Here is an 11205-nt window from a genome sequence, read left to right as displayed (position 1 = left end):
GTCAAACGCGTGGGTTTGATTAACACTGTTTCTGTTCTGAGTCTTACCACTTCACTTTGACCAATTTCATCCTGAATTTAAAATCTAGAGGTCTGACAGGCTTCTTGCTTTTCCAGAGGAATTCTGTTCCAGCTCCTGTAGCCTAGAAGCAGCCCATTCTCAGCAGCTCGTGACACAGTGCTGTGCTTCAGTCCAAAGCCCTGCTGTGCTCCTAGGCCATATCACTGATCCCAGCCCACCATGTCAAATGATTGGTTGCTCAGTGCAACATGAATTTCTGCTTCATGAACCTGCAGAAAAACAGTTGGATCTTGTTTAGGAGTAGCTGTGCCAAATCACCAGAAAATTACTAATTGCTAGGCAAGTCTAGTAACCCTTCCCAGCCTGTCATTATTCATTCCAGAGTATCCAGGCATAACATGGCATTGTCATGCAATCCTCCCATCCCTCTTGCCTGGTTTTGGGACAAAGTTTACTGTTTGCTCTTGCCCCAGTGTAGTGGTTTTGCTTTGCTAATTTGAGATTTCCTGGCCAATGCACCAATGAGTGTGGTGGATTAAGTGCTGGCAAATCACTGAAACTTTCACAAAGCAAGGCAAATGAAACATAAATAAATGAGACATTAAAAATGTGCAATGAAAGAAACCCAGACCAGAAAGAGGATCTTAAAAGGATGGGAATAAGTTAGGGAGGGACTTTGTGATGGTGGGGAATAGGAAAATGGAAGAAGAGTGCTGAAAAACCACTCAGAAATGGAGAGCTTCAGGTGGAAAGAAGCAAATACCCTGCTGGATGCAAAGAATTGGTGTTTCAATACTTGATTTCAAAAAGTTGGAGCCTTACAATACTCTCTGGTACCTCTCTCACTCTCATGGGGAGTGGTTGAGAATAAAGCAGAGGCCCCACACCCTGAGGCAGGACCTCCTCTGAGCACAGCTGGGCACTGATGATGGCACTGAGGGCTGGCCCTGCCCCCCAGCAAACTCACAGCTCCCTCTGCCCTCACCTCCTGCACTCCCAGGCCACACCAAACTGCCCCTCAGCCTCCACAAGAGCCATTGCTGGAGGAGGGGACAAGGCCCAAAGGAGCTTTGGAGGAGGCCCATGGCAGGAGGATGAGCCCATTACGTATCTCCTTTCACTCTCAATGTCAGAGCCCAAAATAGCCCCACTCTCCCAAGGCTCCTGTGCGGGGTCGTGCCTGTTTGTGGGGATGATCTGCTTCCACTAATAGCGCCTGAAGACATTCCTGGGCGGGTAGGCTGCCTTGTGTGTGGCACTGCAACGTGCTGCCCTGGAGGAGCTGGACACGTGTGCTGTGTCCCAAGGCAGCAGCTGCTATTCTTGTCCCAGAGAGACTCAGTGCAGCACAGCGCCATTGCCATCTGAAAGGTTAAACACCAGAATGGGGCCCAGCACTGTGGCCATGGCCATTCTCTGCTGGGATGTGCTGTCCCACGGCCCAGGTACTTCCAGCAGTCAGTCAGGGCTCCTTGGGGTGGATGGGGCATCCCCTCTCTTTAACCAACTAAAATGCAATGCCTGTGGACCTAGAACACCATCTTCTGCTTTGCAGATCAGCAAGAGGCCCCAGTTCATGAATCCCTTCCCTGGTGAGGAAAGCAGAGGCTCCAGGATCAGCAGAATTGCAGAAAGTCTTGTCCCCTCTCGCAGCCAAGTGGAGCAGGAGCAGCCTGGGGAACATGTTCAGATCAAATAGAATGCAGGCCCCAATGCATGAGGTTGAGCAGCTGAACTTGATATATTGTCACTCTTGTTGCAGAAAAAAATTGCTGAGAATGTGGAAGAGTAACCACAGAACTGAGGTGGGGTTGAAACAGTGCTGGAGAGTTCAGAAAAGGTCTGGGAGGATGAAAGCAACATGGATGTGTGCAAGGAAAAGAAATGAGACAGTAGAGGATGTGGGGGTGGAAGAAATGACAGAACAGGTTCGGGGATGAAAGGTCAGGAGAAATCTGAGGGGAACTGCTGGGCAACACTACAATGGTAATCTGCAAACTACTAAGTCATAGCCCACCTCTGAAATTCTTTTTAAAGCCTAATTTTAGTTTTGAAGAAATAATTTTCTGTATTTATTCTGTTGTTTCATTACTGCTGAGGAGGTATAAGTGTTGATTAGAGCTGTCTGCACTGCACAGAACCAATCCTCAGGAAGCATTTCCCCAACCTGGAAACACAAACTGTCCTGGGGCGGGGGTCAGAGTGAAAATCCAGACCTTCCAGAGGCCTGAAGAATTCAGGGGCTACTCACAGGTGGATCCTGGAAGCCCCCAATATCCAGACCTCACCTGAGCTCCCCAGGCTGGGCAGGTAGCTCAGGTTGGGGTCCAGCAGCCTCAGAAGCTGCTTTTCTCTTTGGCAGAGTGGTCCAGGTTTTGAGCTGCTGCTGTGGCCCACCCCACAGTGACAGCTTGTCACTCTTTTTGAGCCCACCCTGTGGCATATGTTTTTATGTAGGATCATCCAAGAAAAAGAACCTGGAGGTGTTCTGCTTTGTACAACTGATTTGTGCTTAAGGAGCAGCAAATTGTATTCTTACCTTGGCACATGAGATGAATGCAGAAATCAATTAGAGAAATGTTTAGCCTGACCCACAAGGGAATCTATCTTCCAATATAAAATAATGAAATCCGTTATAAATTTCCTAAGGATTTTTCTGCAAGAACAAGTTATGAAATGTCACTAGAAAATTCTGCTGTGTATCCTGTTGGCAACTCCACTACAGTGAGTGTCACTCAGAAAATTCTGTGGCAATCCACTGGTTGACTTAGTCTTGAAAAGCCTAATTTTTAAAGTGAGCAGATTTATAGAAATTCCATACCAGTTTATTTCCATTTACAGCACTGAAATCTGCCCAGAAGTAGGATTTGTGCATCTGTCCCAAGTGAGTGCCAGCCAAGGAAGACACCACCTCATTGCTGACTTTTTTAGGCTACAGTTGCTGCTTGTGCTAATATTATGCACCTAATCCTAGTTCTCCTTCCCTCCCCCTTTTGCCACTTGCCTTCTTTTGACTTTGTCTTACCCGGAGGCGTCTTAGCCTGCCCACCCCACTCCCCTGCTCTGTAACAGGAGCTCCTCAGCTGCTGTGGTGGGTGACAGAAAGGACATCCTGAATGTCACCTCCTGGGCCAGCTCTTCCGCTGCTCTTTGCTGGGAACATGAGGAGTCTGATTAACAGCACAACTCTGATACTCAACAGAGAAGTTCTCACCCACAAATGAAAGTTTGCTGCTTTACCTGTCTCCCCACTGCTCTGTGAGCTGGACTATGCCACTCCTGAGTCTCACCCACTGCCATTGAGAGTGATAGTAAAAGATTTTAAAATCACAGAAAATTCGGGGAGCTAGAAAGAAAGTTAGGCTTAGTAGGCCCTGGGAAAATGTTAAAGGTAGGGTCTGGGAAATGTTAGGCCTTGCATTTGCTGGATCATGTGAAACTGCATCCATGTAGTCAGTATATGATAAATGATATAATTGTTAGATGTGATTAGATATAATTATTGTTTAAAGAGTCATGAGAAAGTATGTTAGAGGTTTGGGATCATGAAAAATCCATGCTTGGATGAAATCAATGTATACAATAGAACAATGTAAGTTTAATAATTAACATGTAAGTTATGTAACGAGAGAATATAAAACACATCCGGTCCAAAACTATGGAGGAGTGAGATTTGGGTTTGTGTCCCCTGATACCCAGAGCTCTTAATAAAAGCACCTGCATATAATCATTCTGTGATTATGTGTTCCTGAACACTACTGAAAGGAACAAAACTTGAGAAGCATGCCCAAGCACAGCTGTGTGTCACCAAGTCTGTTCCCTGTGTGACATGACTTTAAGAGAGCTGATAACACCTCAAACATGCATATAAACAATGAACAGATGTAAGTAGGTTGTATCTTATGAAATATCTACCATGGTTTATCAGGGTCTGGGCACCAGTCACCCTGCAAGCTGATTTGGTTGAAGTAGGGCAGAGTAATCACCAGCAGTGACCCACCACATGCAGGACTGCCTTCCTTCCACCTTAGCTGCAATGTGTGCTCAGAGGAGCAGCACATCCATGTGGAAGAGGTTTTAAAATGGCCTCTGTGAGCCAGAGAGAAGTTTGAGAAGAGGATCAGTGTTTACCCCTGAAAGAATTTCCTACCAAGGTCATTGACATAGATAAACAAGAGAAACCTGAACTGCCTATTCCAATTAGCACTTTGTTTGTCTTTTCCTGACCAATGAGTTAAGTGTAAACATATGAGTTTTGTGAGCGTGTATAAAAAGCATGCATGCTAGAATAAAAATAGTTTGAAGCCTTCTGAAAATGGAGTGTTGCTTTGTATTGTGACTGTCTCAACTACGACACATCCGTACAGATCCTGCTCATTCCTGGTGCCCCCCCATGCCCTGAGCACATCTCAATTCCTTGTTGGGCATCAGAGACCCTGCCCACCTGAGGAGGAGCTGCAGTGACCTGTCCCCACACACAGTGAGACACCTCTGTCTGTGTGAGACACCTGAGCCTGCTCTCGAGGTTGGAGGTGTCCTACTGAGCAAAGGCTGAGCAGCCCTGAGCTCTCTCCAGCCTCCCAGGGCTCAGTAGCAGGGAGTGCAAGGGGATCCCTGTTGAAGAGGATATCTGCTCTATCCCATGACCATTACAGGCTCCACGTGGGGTACAAATAGGTCACTGAGACCTGAGAAGGCCAAAGGCTTCTTAGGCTTCATATACAGATAGTAGGAATGTGCTTGTGCTTCTGTCTCCTATTACTGGCAGGGACACACCGGGACATTGTCATTTTCAGTATAGTTTCCCAATTGTAAGTTGTTTTTTCTTCATTGACATAACATTTTTCACCACCTTGAGGTGATTTGTTCCCTAGAAGGCTTCACCACCTGAGTAGAAAATCATGCAGAGGCTGTGTGTCTGAGGAGAGTGGGATGATGACAAATGTCTTGGGTGTGAGGGTCTGCTGTTCTTTTGGACTCACCCAGTACAGCCATTCAGAGAGCCACACAGATCAAAGAAGGGTTTGGGTTGAACAGACCTTTAAATCTCACCTAATCCATTCTCTCTGACATGGGCAGGGACATCATGCAGTCTTATTTCCTTCAATGTCAGAAATAACCCACAGAGGTGATAGTGCTGTATCATAAACATATTTCTGAAAAATCATGCCTGGCAACTCATAATGAAAAAAAAAAAAGTTTGAACCACACCCCTAAATTCCTGTTATGGACATGGAGAAATGCTTACCAGCATGCAGTTACCACTGAGAATATGTCCAGCCTGTGGTATAAGAATCTCCTGTACTCTGTCTGCCCTGCTGCTCCTCACCTGGTGGAGTTCCTTCCTGCTGTGATGTGATGCATTTTGCTGCCCCAATGAGCCCCAAAGGTCTCTGACTCTGCCTGCATATCACTCTGCTCTTCAAGGACTGAAAGCAACCAAAGCCTTCTGCTTCTGCTGAGGACATTTCCATTTCAGCTGATGGTCATGAGAAGCATTGTTATGGATTTGGTATTCTGGAGGGATATGCTTTGGCAACTGCCGTGGAATTAACTGTCTGTTGATTGAATGAAGTTGATTGAATGAAATAAAAGATTTCACTGATAGCCATGGCTTCAGCTGCATGAGAGTGGCCACCTGGACACATCATCAGCCGGAAGGGACACTTGGAGACTTCCCCAGCCAGAAGGGACACCTTGGAGGGCTGTCTGTCTTAGGGAATCACAGACCATATAGCCTGAGAGTAGCTTCCGGGGTAAAGACTACAAAAACCCATTCATTTTCCTGCTGTTGCCCATACAGGCCATTCTTGTGTTTCCAGTTCATGAGCTTGATGAGTCTGAGCAGGGAGGATGGGGAGGTTCCCAGTGGCCAACACACAGCACCTGCAGGAATTTAGCCTTGCCCTCCCCAACCTGACTAAAAAGTGCCTTCTCACTCCTTATCTCTCAGTTAACTGCTGGGATGGGGGGAACAAAATGCACATCTTAGGCCCTGGCAGGGAGGGAGCAGCTGTCTGATCTCTGTCTCAAGAAGGATCTATTTTCAGCATGACTGAATCCTTTCTCCTCCATGGGAATGTGCACCTTGACGACACTGCATTGCTGTGCAGCACAGTCTATCCAGAGATGGCTTCCAGCCTGCCTCCTGCCATTTATCTCTGCTGTGCTTTGCTTCTGTGAAGTTCACCCTGAAGAGATGGAAATAGAACGGACAGAATATTAATGGTTCCCAGGAAACATTGCAGTCTTTTTTTTTTTTTTTTTTAATTCCTTCCTGGACAGATTTATCCTTGCTGTACCTGGATAGAGGACACATGGCAAAGTTTCCCCTGAAGTAATTTTTTGGGACCTAGAGAGTGAAACTACAGTGAAATCTGAATCATCCATTTCAGGTTAGAGACTACTTCTTCGTAAGAAACCACTATACCAGTGTCATATAAATGGTACTTGGTGAAAGAGAAGAGCTTTATAAATTAAACTAAATCCAAAGCAGATGCTCAGTAGCTTAGACTGCTTTTCAGGGATCCTTATGACAGCTGACCAAACACTTCACTTTCCATGAGCTTTATGTCATACACTACAACAGGGAATGCTGGGTTATTTGCCCAACCTTTTTTTTGCACTTACTCCTGTGTCCTCTTCCAGCCTCCACAAATGTAGTGTCTTTCCCCTGTAGACATTGAGAGTTCATACACTACCTGCATACACAATGCATGCTCTTACAGCTACCATTGCTTTAGCCCTATTTTCCTTCAAAAAGATATTAAAAAACAACAACTCAAAACACTGAAAGAGAAGTTCTTGTTTTCTGTGTTCTTATTTCGTTAATGCAAAAGAGGAAAAAAAGAAATGGGTATGAATTTACAGCTTTCAAATGAAAGTAGTTGACATTTTATTTTTTTTTTATAACTTAATCAGCAATATAAACATGGTAGTAAGGTTTGAATCTCTGTGATTCTACAATTGCCATTTAACATTGTTTTCTGTGTTAAGGATAGTGTGCAGCTGAGTACTGGTGAGGCAAAACCCTGAGGTGAACCTGGGACCCAATGACACACAGCAAGTGCAAACCCCTGAACGTGGAGAGGAGCAAGCCCAGGCACCAGTAAATGCTGGGTGCTGACCAGGTGAAAAACAGCTTTGCACATAAAGAACCTGGGGGTTCTGGGGGACAGCAAGTTGAACATGAGCCCACAATGTGTCATTTATATGAAGAAGGTGAATGGTGTCTGCATTAGGAGTGCTGCAGAGGGAGGTGATCCCTGCCTTTAACTCAGCACTGAGGCCACACGTGGAGTGATGTCCAGTGCTGAGCTCACCAGTATAAGAGAGATACAGAGCTACTGGAGAGGGTCCAGAAAAGGACCAGTCACATGAATGAGAGACTGGAGCATCTCATAAGGGAAGACTGAAAGAGCAGAGACTGTTCAGCCTGGAGAAGAGAATGATCGGGTGAATGTATCCATGGATATAAATACCTGGAGGTGCACAGAGGATGGAACCAGGTCCTTTTTATTGTTGCTCACTGACAAGACAAGAAGCAATGAGCACAATCTGGCACACAGATTTTCCTCTGTGAAAATCTGGGAATACTTTTTTCCTGGAAGGGTGACTGAGCACTGGCACAAGTTTCCCAGAGCTATTGTGAAATCTCAGTCTTTGGAGATATTCGAAAGCCATCCGGATGAAAGAATCTCTTTCATTGCTGTGTTCTACTTCACAACCCTCTTCTGAGATTTGGACCGTTTTCAAATAAGATTTTATGTTCTACCACTGGTCCATGGGGACCTACTGACACTAAATTCAATCCCCAAATCACTGGTGAGTGTCAATACTTGGAGACATCTCAACTCACTGACTGCTTCCCATTCAAACCAGACCTTCCCTCGGCTGCCTGCCCAGAGCTGGCTGGCTGTGTGCCTCACTCCTGCCTCTTGCACAGCTGGGGCCACATCCTGCACAGCACAACAGCAAAAACCCAAAGAGCTCTCTGGGAAGAATGACTTTGTTGTTGGCCACTGGAAAGCAATGTCCCCAAAGTCAGGTGATCTAGCCCAGCACTCTCAGCTAAAATATCACAGAATCATGGCTCTAGGTGGGATGGAGCATGGGGAAGTGTACTGCCTCACTTACAGAGCCTGGCCTGCCCTTCCCATAGTTTTCCCATTTTTATTTTTCCCATATTTTTTCTTCTCAGAGTCATCTTGTGACATATCCTCATGCATCCCAAAATGTCTCAGGACATCAATCTTTCCAGTCTCTCACACCTGGTTATAGGAAAAGTCCTGGTTAGCCAGGACTGATGATAAATGATTGAGAGTGGCTGGGCAAATTCTTCCCACAGTTCCCTCAGTGGCCTCAGGTGAATTCTGTCTGGCCTCACAGATTTGTGGGTGTCTAAAATCAGGAGGTTGCTGACTAATTCCTCCTGGGTTGCAGGGAATCCATTCTGCTCCTCTACCTGACTAACAGCTAAAGGGGCTGGTTGCCCTGAGGATAACCACTCCTCCTGTTGATGACTGAGGCAAAGAAGGTGTTAAGTACCTCAGCCTAAATCTGCCAGGATATAAATCAACTCACATGACTGTGCTCTGTCTCTAAAACAAGACCAGTCTCTCTCCAGTACCACCAGTAAATCCCCTTCCTTCCCTCCTCCCCCTCCATCAGCATTGTCCAGGCATGTCTGCCACCCCCAGAGCTCTGGTGTACCCGTGGTGTTTTGGATTAAGTGTGCAAGAGATTTGTAATGAACTGGAAGTGCCCGACTGAGGATGTACCATGTAGAGAGCATCTGGGACTGCATGCTGACATGATGTGTTTGTGCATACATCCAATTATTTGTGTAGGTATTACTGAAAAGAGGATTTTCCTGCCATTTGTAAGTAGGTGTGCTGGTTTCACTTGGAAGGCATTTCAAATCAGTTATTCTTCCTAGGGTTAAGTTAATTTGCCAGCAAAAGCAGGGAGCGTCTTGCTCATTGGCACTAACCCACAGACCAGGAGTTTCAGCAGGTATAACCCATCACAGGGTGCACAAAAACAATTTTTAGAGGATCTCCCACTTATTTCCAATCTGGAGTGTGTGCAGAGAGGCACACAGGCACAGTGTGCGTGTGTGTGTGTGTGTGTGTGTGTGTGTGTGCCCACTCTTCCTGATACCCCTAAAGCTGCCTCACATCTGTCAGAGCCATCAATATCAAAAGCCCAGGTAGAGCCCAGCCTCTCCCTGCTGCAGTGTTTGGCTCTCCACCCTGCTGTGCCTGTCACCCTCCACCTCTTCCACATCTTCTACATCTTTTTCCCTGCACTCTTTTTTTCTTTCAGGGTTAAACAAACAAAACTGTCAAAAAGTTTTAATAACATTAATTTATCTTTTAACATCCTGTTTTATCTATTGTACAGCTGGGGTAGCTGCAGCAGAGACATACCAAGCAATCCATCCCAGGTTGTGCAGTGAGTCGGTGGGAAAGGCAGCAATAAAATCCATAAGTCCTGAATCCAAGTTCTTTAAGTGCTTCAACTAGTCCAGATTCCCTCCTTAACACCCTTGGAAGATTGTTTATAGAAGATGTATTCATATAGCCACTAAGACATCAAAATTTTCTAATTATATCTAGTCATGTCAAATGACAATTATGCCCTTAGTTCAGTTTGCCAGACAATGCTTCACCAAAGAGGGTTTGCCAAAATATTTTTGACCGAAGAAAGAGGAGGCATCTGGAGCATCTGCAGGCGAGATCGTATAAAATGTCCCTGCAACACGTCTGCCCTGGCTCCACAGAAAGCTCCAAGGTAAGGGATGGGGTCTGCAGGCTGCCAGGAAGGGGATGGCAGCCTAATGTGCCCCCACATTCCTGCTGCCTCTGGTGCTCCTGTGCAGGAGGGGACTCCATTACAAATCTCTTTTCAAGGCACCTACCTGCATGTTTTCAGTCTTGATTTTTGTGCAACAGCAATTTGGGAATTGTCATTTCTGTTTTACAGCACTGATCAGCTGCCAGCTCACAAGCCACACATCTGGTGTCACGAGAGGTAAGAAGCTGATTTACCAATTTATAGGAACAGAGACAGATCCTTTTGGGTGGGGTGTCAGGAGGTTTTACTGGTTTGCCCTATATGCAAACCTGGTGGGATTGGAGTAAAAAGTGATGAGGGTGCCCAAGGCTGTGTTTGAAGCCTCTGAGTACTGATGAAAGAGCAGAAAATCCCCATGGGGACATTCATCGCTTCTGCTTAACTGACCTTACATAAATCAAGGAGTGCTGCCTTCCCATCTTTGCTATGGCAGGAAGAGGATGGGACCAGATAAGCACAGCAGGGAAAAAATGCAAAATCTTGTATTCTGCTTAAGAATATATTAATTATTAAATTATCTAACATACAGACCTTCTAACCACCTTTGTAGAGTGCCAGAATTCTCAGCTTTATTAGATATCCACTTTCTTACTCCAGACAAAAAATATATTTATTACCTAAAGAATAAAGAGGGAATAAATTTTTATTGTAGCTAGAGGATTTTCAAGTGCAGTTGGCTAAATTTAGGTACCCTAGATGTTTAATAAATCAAAAGTTTTGAGAATTCTCATGTTCCTAGAATTTTTCAGTAAGTATTTATTTGAGATATTAATAAAGCCTTAGAAATTCCAGTTTCAATGACTGAATTTTATTTCACCTAAGTCAGAATTTTGGGGCTCAAATTATTTAAGTATTGTAGTGAAGTGTGACAAATGCATAGAGCAATTTAATTGTGGCAGAATATTAAAAGGTCACAAAGTCTGCTCTCTTTGTTTTGTATTTTTTTTTCCAGTGGAGAACTTCATTGGCAAATTATTAATTGCCCTACCATTAAATAGGTAACTGTCTTACAGATTCATTGTTTTCCAAAACTGTAGGTCACCTATACTACAGTTTTTCAGTAGTTTTATTTCACTGTTCATCCTTTTTACAATTTCTTCTATTTCCATTCCTAATAAGGATGTCTTAGTGAAACTTGTTCAACAAATTCACTCTTGTCTTACAGGCACAGTATTCTTAAAGCACTAAATCCACAGTTCTGAAAAGGTCATCAATGAATGTTGGAAGACCTAGACTGCATCCATGAAAGCCTCTTGTTTTGACATAAAATTAAGTTTCTAGTTATCTCATGTTAAAGTATCCTGAGAATGAAGAGACACCAAGGCA

At 44.8% G+C, this 11205-nt stretch overlaps 1 long non-coding RNA gene across 34 annotated transcripts in view; it reads right to left on the bottom strand.

Annotated features, from left to right (window-relative positions):
* LOC141731240 (uncharacterized) overlaps nt 1-11205 on the bottom strand; it is a 72310-nt gene that overhangs the window by 14856 nt on the left and 46249 nt on the right. For 19 of the 34 annotated variants that reach the window (XR_012583223.1, XR_012583227.1, XR_012583229.1 and 16 more), the window contains 3 exons: nt 10411-10496; nt 5270-6212; nt 48-2677 (listed from right to left, as the gene is read on the bottom strand). This is a non-coding gene — a long non-coding RNA (uncharacterized LOC141731240). Of the gene's footprint in view, nt 1-47; nt 2678-5044; nt 6213-10410; nt 10497-11205 lie in introns of those variants that run through there. The other 15 variants (XR_012583239.1, XR_012583221.1, XR_012583250.1 and 12 more) reach the window with 7 other exon arrangements.

The sequence above is a fragment of the Zonotrichia albicollis genome, chromosome 19, assembly GCF_047830755.1.
Source record: "Zonotrichia albicollis isolate bZonAlb1 chromosome 19, bZonAlb1.hap1, whole genome shotgun sequence".
Lineage (NCBI taxonomy): Eukaryota > Metazoa > Chordata > Aves > Passeriformes > Passerellidae > Zonotrichia > Zonotrichia albicollis.
Note: the sequence above shows the minus strand (reverse complement) of the source record. Positions and strands in the feature narration are given on the sequence as shown.